The 14,709-nt window shown below is 37.2% G+C and overlaps 1 long non-coding RNA gene across 1 annotated transcript in view; it reads left to right on the forward strand.

Moving 5' to 3' along the window:
• The window catches only part of LOC136792876 (uncharacterized), a 36,816-nt gene extending 23,211 nt beyond the window's left edge, over nt 1-13,605 (forward strand). The window contains exons 3-4 of the long non-coding RNA XR_010837430.1: nt 11,746-11,846; nt 13,554-13,605. This is a non-coding gene — a long non-coding RNA (uncharacterized lncRNA). The remainder of the gene's footprint in view (nt 1-11,745; nt 11,847-13,553) is intronic.
• Nucleotides 13,606-14,709: the final 1,104 nt, after the last annotated feature.

Below are 14,709 nucleotides of genomic sequence, written 5' to 3' on the forward strand. Positions count from 1 at the left end.
TCTTTTCCTTTTACATACTTCTGTGTTTCCAGTGTTCTTTCACTCACATTGACCAGTTACACAATTTATATCCTGGATCATACTGAACAAAGTTTATTTCATGTGCTCCTTCCTTTTAGCCTTTATATGAAATGCTGCCCTCATCTCATGCCACAAAATAAATCATCTACTCTCTTAGTAACTATTTGTCTTTTGGATGGTATCTTGGGACTCACATCACATCAAGTTACTTAATGACACTTAAGAGATATTTTAATCAGACTATTTATTAGATTCCATATTTTATTTGGCTTATTAAATTAACTTACTAGCTATCCTTTTAGTGATAAAGTGATATTTTCCAAGCTAGTCCTCAAATTCTGGGGGTTATACTTTAAGAGTCTACAACACACTGTTCACCACTACACATAACGGCAAGGTAACATTTTATAAAGTAATAAATGAAGCCGCATGGACATAATCATTAGTTCCTTAATGAAGAGACAAAATTTGCCACTGAGGTATATCATCTAAATGTTTTTCAAATCGGTTTGCTTTTCTATAACGAGGGGGAGTTTCCCAGCCAATTTTTTCTTGTTATTGGTTGGAAATAGAGGGAATATAAATGAACTGGGGACTGTTCTTGCCTCTTGGCTGCTTGTGCTTTGAAGGGCTCTGAATTAGGTACGATGTGAGTGATATAGTATAGTTAGAATGAATATTCTGCATTCAGTCAGATTCTTGTTCTTCCTCCAAAGACACATTTTTCTTTAGTTCCACAAGCAAACCCAATGATAGCTGGAAACAATTTTAAAAATATCTTCAAAGAACATAAGGATAGGTTCAAATAACCATATCTATCCATAGTTATAAATCATCACAAATGCGAATGTTTGGATACAATTCATGAGAGAGTGATTGTAATGATAGCCTGTGCTTTTGCTATCAGCACTTATAAAACAATCTATTAATAAAAAATTGGAAATTCAGGAACTTTATCCTCATTGGTGAATGCTCTAGGACCAACACAGAAAGCTAAACCCAAAGAAAATACCTGTGACATGAATATCTTTGCTACTTTGTCATCATCTTAGATCTAATGATCTAATTAGAGTCTCCAGAGAATTTAAATTTTTTTAATTTGAAACTTTCTTTCTCATCTTTGATTATATTTTAATATTTCATAGTCACATGTCAATGAATACTCTTCAAGGGGTTCAGTTTTTCTGTTATTATAATCCTTAAAAATTTACCTTTGATTATTTACAAAGTGTAAGTTAGATTTACCTGCCACATCCACTTACCATGCTAGTTTGGGTCACTTTTGAGTAGAGAGTAGGATTTGTGATATAATTCTGCAATGGTGGACATCTCCTTTTGCTGGCAAAAATTCCTTCTTCTGACATCACAGTCCCTCTTTTCCTTTCAGGAAGTGACCTTCCAATTTTATCAACAGTCATACCTCTTGGCTTTGATATGTGTCCCAGACCTTGTAAATCAAAGTTCAAAGTGATTAGTTCATCAGTGGGCACTTGATTTAATCCAGCCTGAAGAATTTTGTTGGGAATATTTGGAAAGAAGTGCTCTTTTCATTCAGAATTGCAAAGAGAGAAGATACGTATAAATAATTTTTCTTCTGTGTGGAAAGATTATTAGTTAACTGTTGCTGTATAACAGAATTACCACAAATGACATGGCTTAAAACAGCACACTTTAAAAAAATCTCATCTTTTCTGTGTATCAGACGTTTGGACATGGCTTAGCTGGGTCCTTTTCTTTGGGATCTTGCAGGACTGCAGTTATAATATTAACCAGGGTTGCATTTCCAAGTTCATGTGATTGTTAGCAGAAAATTGAATCCACAAGATTATCTCATGGAGTCAGGGTTTGTGATGCCTCAACAGGCTAAAAAGGAGGGTTGGGGTCGTATTAGAAAAAGAAAGTAAAAAAACACAAAACTTTGGAGGCGGTTCATCCACCCGGGCCACCTAGACCTGTGGCTGAAAGTTAAGGTAGTTGTCTCAGTGAGGCCAGAGTTTACATAGAATTTAAAAAAGCATTTCTGGGGTATTTAGTCACGCTTTATAGGACTTGCCAGAGGGGAATAGATTATGCCACAAAGATCCATATCTCACAGTCACATTGGAACACATTGTCCCCAGGACTTCCCATAAAGTAAAAGTGGACAAGAACAGGATATACTAAAAGCCTCATTTGTGTTCATTTTTAAAAAACTCTTTATATTATTAAAACATTGTGTGCTTTCTCTATATATTTAGATATGCATCTGGTGCCTGCAAGCTGTGTAGGTGCTTTTTCAAGGTCAACATTTAGGAGCTCGGCATGCCAAATTGTCACACACTTCTGGCCCAGTCTCCCAAGACAGTGTGTGGGTGCTGTCTCAGGTCAGGTTCTCTAGAAGCAGAGGTTAGGGAAGAGGCTTTTGTGAAAGAATTTATTGAGAAGTGCTTTCAATATAAGCAGAGGATAGGAGAAAACAGGAGAAGAAAATTAAGCAATGTCATGCCCTGGGATAGAAATTGCACTACAAGTTGGGCCATCTTGAGAAGATGCTCTGCCTTTTGTAACCCCATGAGAGTCAGTCACTGGCTGCTGGCTGTTAGGTGTTACGGCATAAGCAGTTCTCTGGAGAGAGGGGAAGCTATGAGCCTTAGCAGCCACCACACATAGCCAGCGGTAGATGGGTGCACCTAGTAGCTATCAATTTATCTTCTTAGCTTCTGGGGCAGCTGGGGGCATGATTACTTCCTGTTATGTATATGGTATATTCTAGATTGCAAGTCAAAGGGAGATTTTACTAGGCATCCTGTTGTGCCCAGGAAACTCCACGCAAACGTACAAATGAAGCGAAGGGCATCAGTTGAAAAAAAATGCATAATATCATGCAGGTGAACTGAATTTTCATAGGTAAATTATATACACGTAGATACTAATGGGTTATAAAAAGTCAGGAGTACTTGAAACACTATTAAAGTTTAGAATATATATCAGGTCATAGTGTCCTCTCTTGGCAATGGTGAGAGATTAAGTATTGAACAGTGAGGTGTTGCAAAAAAGAAGGGCTAGAGGTTGTGGAAGAGAGACAGAAAAAGTAGTTCAAAAGTAAATAGAGTGATAGCAAAAAGCAAAGGGACTACACAAATGGACAAGAAATTGAAAAATCAATCCTTGTGTAATTGAGTCGACTGTGGACTGTATATGGTACAGAAAAAACTAAGATAGGCAAGAGTTTTCTAGGTCACTATTTTTAAACTGCTACCATCTCCCAATCAATCCTCACACATGCATTTACTCTTTAAACATTATCTTAACTGTAAAGGCAGTGGTCTCCAACCTTTTTGGCACCAGGGACCAGTTTCATGGGAGACAATTTTTCCATGGGAGGGGGAAGGGGGGTTGAGGGGCGGTTCAGGCGTTAATGAGAGCGACGGGGAGCAGAAGATGATGTTTCACTCGCTCGCCCACCCACCGCTCACCTCCTGCTGTGCGACCCGGTTCCTAACAAGCAGCGGACCAGACCGACAGTGGTCCACGGCCCCGGGGTTGGGGACCCCGCTTTAAGGCATTTGCATACGTTCATCTCTTTACCTTGGATGTTTTTTCTTCACACTCTATTCTTCCTCTTGGACAGCTCCTCCTTCTTTATCAGATTTCAGCTTGTACAGGAGCAGTTCCTCCTAGAATCTTCCCTGACCACTTAAGTTCTGGTTAGTGGTGCTTCTCTTGGGTGCTTCCATCGCACTGTATACATACCACAGAACACATTCCCAGACTTTATTTTAATAGTATATTTTATGAACCTGGATTATGATGCTGTAAAGACAGAAAAGCATTGCTTTTCAATTTATCTGTACTTAACACAGAGGCAGGCAGTATAATAATTATACTTATATACTTTATAATAAGTATAAATTATAATTTTATAAGTATAAATTATTATACTTAATAATTTATACTTAAATTACACTTAATACTTCACTGAATAAACTAATGGTCAAATTAATTCAACTGAAATAACTATGTATTGGGATGGGATTTTTTCCAATTTTGTACTCATAAAGTGTTAGTAAAATTACAATTATCATTAAGATTCAGGTATTTTAGGTTATCACTAGAGTTAAGCAAAAATAACCATTATATTAAGCCATCAATAGAAACAGACAAAGAAACAGAGAAGTAAAAGTAGAAGGACTTAGAGAATTTATAGAGACATAGTAAAAGAAATAAAAACATCTAAATAAGAGAGATAAAAAGAATGCATTTGAGATTGAGCAGAAAATATGGAAGATATAGAGAAAAACTCAAAAGCAGAGCCAAATCAATAGTCATAGGAAAAACTGATTAAAAAGGCGCTAGGGCTTCCCTGGTGGCGCAGTGGTTGAGAGTCCGCCTGCCGATTCAGGGGACACGGGTTCGTATCCCGGTCCGCGAGGGTCCCACATGCTGCGGAGCGGCTGGGCCCGTGAGCCACGGCCGCTGAGCCTGCGCGTCCGGAGCCTGTGCTCCGCAACGGGAGAGGCCACAACTGTGAGAGGCCCGCGTACCGCAAAAAAGAGAAAAAAAAGATGAAAAATATAAATGCTTTTAATAACATATTTTAAAAGTATTTTCAGAAATTCTAGTTCTTTTAAGAAATGACCTTATCTCATATTACTTGAAAACAACCCTTTCCTCTCAGACTAGGAAGGAAAGAATATAGCCAATATACCAGTGTGCTTAAAACTGTCTATCTACAATTTCTATCTATCTATCTATCCATCATCTATCTATCTATCATCTATCATCATCTATCTGTGACCCAGTTGGGAGGTTTCTGGTTATGTCTGAAGCCCAAACTATTGTTTGCTTTACTCAGTATCATTTTACTTGCAAGTGACATAGGACAATCTATACTGGCTTAAACAAATTAAGGGATTACTTGGTTTATGTAACCTAAAAGACCAGGGTTAAGAAAAGTATATCAATTTGAATACTTTTGGGGAATATTTAAGAGAAAACTCAAGTGAAAACTTTTAAAAGAACTTATTAGTTCATTAGTTCATTTAACTCAAAAATCAGTTCTGGCTTCTTTTCTCTGTGATTTTCTCTCTTCATACTCCATATATGAGCTTCATCCTAAAGTTAAGGTTCCTCATGGTGGTTAAATGCCTGAAGCAGATCCAAGTTTCACACTGATACACTGAATGTCCAAGAGGAAAAGAAAACTTCTTTTCCCTCAATCTTTATCCAAGTTCCTACACTTTAATCTTATTGGACCAAGTTAGAACCTTGTCCTAATCCTGAACCAAGCACTGTGGACAGAGGAAATGCTATTTACTTACTCATTTAATTCTGAGTTAAATACCCATCTGTGAACTAGTCATTATGGCTTGCAGAGTATGATTAAGGTTAGTGGGATGGGGCAATTAAGACCCATTCTTCAAATTGTGTCTGGAGTCAATTCCACCAAAATGACATGCTATTAAGCAATGGGGGAGAGGTGAAATAGACTAAGAAAGTATCTAATGTCCATCACACCTTGTTTCTGGTATGTTGGACCCAGGTCATTGAGAATTTATCACTTCCTTATCTCTGCTTTCCTTAGTATCTGCTTCATCCTCAGTTCCCAAATTCTGGCAAGATAGCCACTAGCTTCTCCAGGCTAAAAAACATTCTAGCAGCTTAAAAACCCCAGGGTAAAAATTCACCTTCCTCAGTAGCTCTAACAAATGATCAGTATGAATCTTTATTATACCAATTTGGGTCACACATCTGTACTCGGAACCACTTCTTCTACCAGAGTTATGAATGCTCATACTGATTAATCCTGGGCTATGTGACATTCTTGGAGATAGTTTTAAGATCAGCTCTATTCAAATAACATGGACTTAGATTGGGAGTCAGGTAGATCCCCAAAGAAAAAGCAGAAAATACTTATTAATGAAGGGAAATGATTGTTAGGCAAAACAACAACAACCAAAAACAACAAAAAACAAACCTCATAGAAATATACACACACACACACAATTTCAACAAGAACAATAACTTCTGTCCAATACAAAACCAAAAATTTCATTCAATTGTTTTTTGTCAAATTCAATAACATATGTTTAATTGAATTAATTGAAGTTTATGTACTGTTTGTAACAAAATAAAAGGTTGTCGAGCATTTGGATACAACCAAATATTAAACCTGCATGTTCACTTAAAATAACTTTATTGTATTAACAGCACAGGATTAATTAAAATAACAATAATAGATTTAAAATCTTATATTACTTGGAATGTGCTTGGAGCTTAATGTCATTTACTTTAGAATAATTTATTGAACATTCTTTGAGACATATAAAGAGGACCAAAAAATCACAAGACAGATTTGATCTCAGATTTGGCCCAAGTTGTCTTATTCACTTTACTTCAGGAGCCATTGAAAGTTTTCTTATATTTGAAAACATATTCAGGGACTTTCCTGGTGGGACAGTGGTTAAGAATCCGCCTGACAATGCAGGGGACATGGACTTGAGCCCTGGCCCGGGAAGATCCAACATGCTGCAGAGCAACTAAGCCCATGTGCCACAGCTACTGACCCTGCGCTCTAGAGACCACAAGCCACAGCTACTGAGCCCGCGCACCCTAGAGCCCGTGCTCCGCAACAAGAGAAGCCACCGCAATGAGAAGCCTGCGCACCACAATGAAGAGTAGCCCCCGCTCGCCGCAACCAGAGAAAGCCCGTGCACAGCAATGGAGACCCAACACAGCCAAAAATAAATAAATAAATAAACAAATAAACATATAAAAAAAGAAAACATTATTCAAAAATTATTTCTACTTGCATTAAATAATCCAAAATTTATGTAGCATTATGTAGTATTATGTAGTATTAGTGACCATGTCAAGAACAAGGTTGATGAACTAAGAAAAATGGGCTAATATCTAAAGAGAAAAAAGTAATTTTTATAAGCCTTCTTAATCCAAAAGGTATTAATGTGATAAGTGCTCCATGGAGTCTTATTAGTGGACCTGCTTAGTATAAAATCTTCACATAAGTCAATTTCCAGTTTAGTTTTGCATTTCATCTTTAATAATAGCACCACTGATATATACATGACTGTTAAGGTTCTTTTTGCGAGTCCCATCTAAGGACAGCATAATTCCTAAGTCAAAAAGAAGAAATATCATTAATTGTGTATTTCAACATGATTTAGAGTTTGTAACCTGTCTATTATAGATCTAATTAAGTTATATAAAAGAGCCTATCTATAGAAAGTTGACCCTTGTTAAATCATGTATGCATTAGCAATGACAGCCATGATTCCTGTTAATACTGGCTTCACAGTACATCCAGAGTGAATCAAGATATTAGCTCTAAATCAGGAGTTAAGAAACTCATTTTTTCTAATGTGATGGAATTCTATCCTCTTAGTTTGTAGTGCAGGGATGAGGCTATGTATGTATATATATCACATATATGTGATATATAAATGTAAATATACATAAATTATATATTTTATATTCAATTATAGTATATAACATTCTATATATGAATATATATAACAAGTTGATTATGTGACTGCTTTTCGAAGAGATCTCTCTATTGTGCACCATTTTATCTGCCCCTTTAGTAGTATTAGCCTTACTGAAGACAGAACTCTGCTTAATTCAAGGAGTCATTTAACGATATCTATTGAATGTCTCTAAGAAGTATAATGAAAAGAAATATTTTCTTGTCCTCAATAGCTTTTAATTTAATGTAGAGGGAAAAGTGTGTGTGTGTGTATTTTTGTATGTGGAAGGTACATAAAGAATAGGTACAATCAAACATAAGATGGATATTTTATAGTATTGTTATTTTTCATTATTGTCATTGTTATTATTTCATGTTAACTTTTAAGTAGAAGAATAAATGAAAGTTATAGAAATTAGTAAAATGATACCCAGTAGCAGGTCTTTTTGAGTGGTAGAATTGTGCAAAAGGAAAACTCTCAAAAGGAAATGCTCTAAAAAATTTATAAAAAGTACATGTAGCGGGCTTCCCTGGTGGCGCAGTGGTTGGGAGTCCGCCTGCCGATGCAGGGGCCCCGGTTCGTGCCCTGGTCCGGGAAGATCCCACATGCCGCGGAGCAACTAAGCCCGTGAGCCATGGCCGCTGGGCCTGCGCGTCCGGAGCCTGTGCTCCGCAGCGGGAGAGGCCACAACAGTGAGAGGCCCGCATACCGCAAAAAAAAAAAAAAAAAAAAAAAAAAAAAGTACATGTAGCTAAAGTTGTAAGCAGTGAAATAAATTTCCACATTTGTAAAATTTGCTGTAGGTTCCACAACTAATGTTTTTAGGGACCCTGTTACAAGGCAAATGATTGAAAATAAAAACTTCCAAAGAAATTTTAATGAGTTTTGAATCTTTTTAATGGGCTGAATTGAGGGGATTGGATTACTGCATAATAAGGCATTTCATAAATGTGACTGTAACCAATCTGTAGCTTCATAAATATTCTAAGGGTAGAAATGAAGGTTTTGTAGAGTGTTGCCCTTTAGTCATTTATGTAATACTTTAAAATGTACAGGTATTTGATGTTCTAAACAATCACTGAATATTTCAGCAGTGGTATAAGAATTTTGCCTCTGGGTGGCTCTTAACAGTGTTTTATGTGACATGATTGGCTATTAGCTTAGAAAAGAGAAAAAAAAAAATCACAAGAACATTGTGGATATTTTCCAGCCCAGTTGGCTTTTATGCTTTATTCCAAATGAAGCTTATTTCAAAAGCCTTTGAGGAAAAAAAAAAAAAATCACAAAGGCAGAGCCTGTTCAGTAAGGTTTAGCAGAAGGTAAGTCTTCATACTGTGTATTCTGTTCTTTTTAGTTCTAACCCCATGACTATTCTGTGAGAACAGAGGAGACTGAATTTTATGGAGTGGTGAAATTGCAATGATCTTTTTCTTTTTTAATTACTTGCTAGATATTTTTCTTTTAACAAAGTCCACGTGCATTTTAGCTCTGTTGCAAGTAGCAGTGCACTTCTACAACATTTTTTTCTATGTCCACGTGGAAATATATAAGCACAATATCTTAGAAGTGCTTAATATAGTACAAATATGGAGATTGCCTTTGGCACCGAATTTATTATAAATAGTAATTATAATTACTATTTATTTCTATACAGAGAAATTCCTTTTTCACTTGAGTTCCCAGCACTTTATCCCTAGAATTTGCAGATCACTTCATCCCTTCTTCCTCAAATATATCTTAATTTTTTTCTTTTTTGGCTGCATTGAGTCTTTGTTGCTACACATGGGCTTCCTCTAGTTGTGGTGAGCGGGGGCTACTCTTCGTTGCTGTGCTTGGGCTTCTCTTATTGTGGTGGCTTCTCTTGTTGCAGAGCACGGGCTCTAGGTGCTCGTGGGCTTCAGTAGTTGCCACATGCAGGCTCACTAGTTGTGGCATGTGGGCCGTAGAGCATCTGGGCTTCAGTAGTTACAGTGCATGGGTTCAGTAGTTGCAGTGCATGGGCTCTAGGGCATGCAAGCTTCAGTAGCTGTGGCATGAGGGCTCAGTAGTTGTGGCTCACGGGCTCTAGAGTCCAGGCTCAGTAGTTGTGGTGCACGGGCTTAGCTGCTTCACAGCATATGGGATCTTTCTGGACCAGGGATCGAACCCATGCCCCCTGCATTGGCAGGTGGATTCTTAACCACTGCACCGCCAGGGAAGTCATTAAATTATTTTTTTACTGTGGTAAAATACACATGACATAAAATTGACCACCTTAGCCATTTTAAGTGTATAGTTCAGAGCTATTAAATACGTTTGTAATGTTGTGCTACTATAACCACCATTCATCTCAATGTAGACGCAGATAAAGATCTCGTATAACTGAAACTCTTTACCCATTGAACAACAGTTCCCCATTTCCCCCTTTTCTTAGCCCTTTAAAACCACCATTCTGTTTTGTCTTTATGATTTTGACTACTCTAAATACTTCATAATTAGAATCATATATTGTTTGTCTTTCTGTAAGCTGGCTTATTTCACTTAGCATAATGTCCCCAAGGTTCATCCATGCTGTAGCATAATGTCAGAATTTCCTCTCTTTTCAAGACTGAATAATATTCTATTGTATGTGCATACCATATTTTGTTTATCTGTTCATCTGTTAGCAAAGATTCAGGTTGTTCCCATTTCTTGGCTTATTCATTCATCCATCGATGGATCTTGAGTTGCTTCCACATTTTAACTATTGTGAATAATGCTGAAATAAACATAGGTGTACAAAAGTCTCTTCAAGAACTTGCTTTGAATTCTTTTGGATAAATACCCAGAAGTAAAATTGCTGAATCATATGTTAATTCTATTTTTACATTTCTGAGGAAACTCCAGTCTGTGTTCCACAGCAGCTGTACCATTTTATACTCCCAGCAACTACACAATGGTTCAAATTTCTCCACATCCTTGTCAACACTCGTTATTTTCTCTTTATTTTTATTTAATAGTAGTCATCCTAACAGGTATGAGGTGGTATCTCATTGTAATTTTGATTTGCATTTCCCTAAAGATCAGTGATGTTGAGCACCTTTTCATGTGCTTATTGGACATTTGTGTATCTTTGGAGAAATGTCTATTCAGTTCCTTTGTCCATTTTTGAATTGAGTTGTTAGTTTTAGGCTGGATTGAGTTTTAGGAGTTCTTTCTATAATTTGGATATTAATACCTTATAACATATGTGACTTTAAAATATTTTCTCCCATTCTGTGGGTTGTCTTTTTACTCTGTTGATAGTGTTTTTTGACACACAAACTTTTAAAGTTTTCATAAAGTCCAACTTGTCTATTTTTTCTTTTGTTTCTTGTGCCTTTGGTGATGTTTACTAACCCAGTCATCACTGAATCCAACGCCATAAAGATGTTGTCCCATGTTTCTTTTAAGAGTTTTACAGTTTTAGCTCTTACATATAGGTCACTGACGCATTTTGAGTTAATTTTTATATATGATGCTATTAACAGTCCAGTTTCATTCTTTTGCATATGGATATCTAGTTTCCCCACCACCAATTGTTGAAAAGACTTTTTGCCATCGAATAGTCTTGGTACACTTGTCAACAATCAGGTGAGTGTTTATTTCTGGGCTCTCTGTTCTATTCCATTGGTTTATATGTCTGTCTTTGTGCCAGTACTACACTGTTTTGATTACTGTAGCTTTGTAGTTAGTTTTGAGATCAGGGAGTGTGAAATCTCCAACCTGAAATTCCCAGGAGTTAATTTCAGCCAGATGGGAGGGGCTTGCAACAATTTCCTGCCTCTTTGTCTATACCTCTCAAATTAGAAGTAGCAATCAGCAGAGCACAGATCCCTAATACTTGGAGAACAGGTCCTTTTTGTCCATCCTGGTGCCTACAAGCTGCATGTGAGCTGCTCTTAGAATATCTGCACAGATGCCTGCCAGGAGACTGGGGAATGAGATGGGTAACTTCTACTGTGCTAAGAGATGAAATCGACTGAAAGTAACCACAATGTACTGTCCAAGCCTTCCCTTGGAAGTTGCAAGCCTTCAAGAGATTCCAGAGTTCAAAAATAATTACATCTGTCAGGTTCTGCCAATGTTCCTAGTGTTTCCAATGCTGCTGTCTTCCCAGAATCCTCTCAGTTATGTATTTGAGACTGAAATTGAAAGCGCTTGTAGGAAATATGGTAACACACTGGTTTGCCTTTGATGAAATGAAGTGACAGTGGTGAGGCAGAGTGGGCTCAGATTATGATGTTCTAATCTCTTCCTTCAGGTGTGGCCTCAGGTAAATCTATGAAGAAAAATTTTATCACCAAATGGGGAGAACAATAGTACCCACTTCACAGAGACCTTGTGAGGAATAAGTAAGATAATGTAAGTAAATGCATTGGCTCTCAAAAATGGAGGTGAGCTGAGGCCCTTTCTTTCTTTATTTTCCTTCTTATGAGGTGTCATTTGGGGAAGAAAATATTCAAGCAGTCCCACTGACTATTTACAGACAGCCTGCATTCCCAGATGAATGCAGACAATCCAAGTCGATTGAACAGCCTTCAGGGACTCCCAGAACTCCATTCTAGTCAAAAGATGCTATTAGAATTGTGAACACTGCATGTTCTCCCTTGTGTGCCTTATGTTCCAGTTTCACACACACACACAAAACACAAAACCCCACACTAGCTTGAACCACATTTCTGTAGCTACCTCAATCAAAAATAAATTCAGGGTCATAAGGACCAAGGCAGTTGAAGATAATATTATATTTCATGAAATGAAGTCACTTTTAAGAGTGATTTTCTAAGTTCTAAAGACAGTGAGTTTCTTTTTGGTATGTCCGCATGGGTTTGCTACAAACTTTGTGAAATGTCAAGACATGACATTGCAGTTGAATAGATTTCCAAATCAGTAAGCACCAGACATACTATGAGTTTGATCTCTTCAATTTCTAAAGCAGTTTTTGTGAAATAAACACAAAAAACACAAGTGAGCTGTATTACAAAATGGAAAACATATTTAAATACTGATTTTGAAGCTCATATGATAATCTAACCCTGGATATGTAAATTCAGAGAATTTGTTAAAGTCAAAGTCAATTTTACAACGTTCATGTAAACAATGTACCTCAAATTTTGTCATTATGATCATTACTTGTGTTTGCCTCTCAAAATAATTCTCACATGATATCTCCTTTAAGAGATTCACAATGCTTATACCTCCTCTCATATAGGAGTCACAAATCATAATTGTGGGCAGAAAAGCTGAAAAAGATTTTGATAAACTCAAAAGCTTTGCCTTGACTGGGAAGAGCACAGTCCTAGGAGAATATATTTTCCAGAAATGTTAAAGTCCTGCTTTAAATGTTCACATTATGGTTATTTTTGACAATTTTTTTTTTTTTTTTTTTTTTTTTGTGGTACGCGGGCCTCTCACTGTTGTGGCCTCTCCCGTTGCGGAGCACAGTCTCAGTGGCCATGGCTCATGGGCCCAGCTGCTCCGCGGCACATGGGATCTTCCCAGACCGGGGTACGAACCCGTGTCCCCTGCATCGGCAGGCGGATTCTCAACCACTGTGCCACCAGGGAAGCCCTTGACAAATTTCTGGTGAATTCTTCTTGGTGATCAAAACTGTGAGACTTTGTCATTTTATTTAGTCACACACACACACACACACACACACACACACACAGAGTTGGGAGTTTTCATAGGAGAAAGAAACTGACACAATTTTCAAAAAGTTTAAAAAAATATTTTAAGTGTAGCCTTTGGTTTGTATGATATAGGTGGTAGGAACAGGAAACAATACTTGGAAATTTCTTCTCTTGTTTGCAGAGATCTTGCCATTATTCATGGTTGAATGTGGGATGGGCCACTCAAGAAGTTTAAGTGTTTTCACTGGAGTTTTTCCACAGGGTTAGAACCCACTTTTCAGAAATATAATATGAGAGATTCATGTTTGGCATAAATACTAATAATACCAGTTAATGTTTATGGACTGCCCTTTCTGTGCTAAACCCTCCACGCATATTATGTTATTTAATTGTCACAGCAACATTCCTTTCTATTCCCTTTCCTTCCTCCCCCTAGCAAAAATTACTGATCATCAACTGTGTACCAGGATTATGCTCAAGACAGAAGATGCAGTGGTGAGTTAGACATATAGGGTTTCTAATCTCATGGAGCTTTTATTTTAGTGGAGAAGACTGTAATAAAGTAAACAAGTAGACAAACAATATATATTATAATAAATTCAAAATGTGAAATATACAGATTGTATGAAGAGGGAATTATTATTATTATTATTATTTTGGCCATACTGTGTGGCATGCAGGATCTTAGTTCCCCGACCAGGGATTGAACCCGTGCCCTCTGCAGTGGTAGCGCAGAGTTCTAAGCACTGGACCTCCAGGGAATTCCCATGAAGAGGGAATTATTGATGTGCATGTGAGATAAGTTACTCAGGAAATACCTACCCCTACAATCCTAATTAGATAAATACACCTAGCCTCGGAAAGAAATATGTTTGATGACTGATATGTGCTGGAATTGGAATTGAAACCCAGGTCTACCCAATCTCAAATTTTGCATTTCCACTGCACTTCAATGGGTGGTTGGGGTAAATGCTCAGTAAGGTCCCTTCAGACCCCAAGATGCTGAGATGCATGTGACACAGCCTGTTTTCGTGGATGCCAGTGACGTAATGGTAAAACTGCCTCCATAGCAAATCTTTTAGTTGTTTTTAGTGTCACTAGAAATATTTTTCTAATTAAATACTGGCATAAAATTAAAATAAGAGGTACAGTAAAGCACAGGCTATGCAGAATGGTGGGGTTATTCATCTAAAAATGTTCACCTATGTTTTTGTAATATATAATGTGGTATAATTCATAATTTCTCTCTGAACCCCCCTGAGAAACTATTTTCTTTATATTCAAAATGCTGCTACTAAAACTGATGTTATCCCATGAAAGTGGATATCACTAAAGACGAGTTATTTGCTGAAATACTGCTGCAAAAGCATATAGAGTATAATTTTGTCTAAAGAGTAAACTTGTTTAGGGTACTTGCAATGGGTAATTTTTGGCAAGCTCCCCCTAGATTATGCTATAGCTTCTGTTAAATAATTATCAGGACTTCAGTTGCAGAATACCAAAAGGAGACAGCTGTGGATAAGAAACACACTGAGTTTGCTCTCAAATGATCTGCATTCAAGTCTCAGCTCTGATCCTCAATTTCCTTTTTT

Source organism: Kogia breviceps, chromosome 17 (genome assembly GCF_026419965.1).
Source record: "Kogia breviceps isolate mKogBre1 chromosome 17, mKogBre1 haplotype 1, whole genome shotgun sequence".
NCBI lineage: Eukaryota > Metazoa > Chordata > Mammalia > Artiodactyla > Physeteridae > Kogia > Kogia breviceps.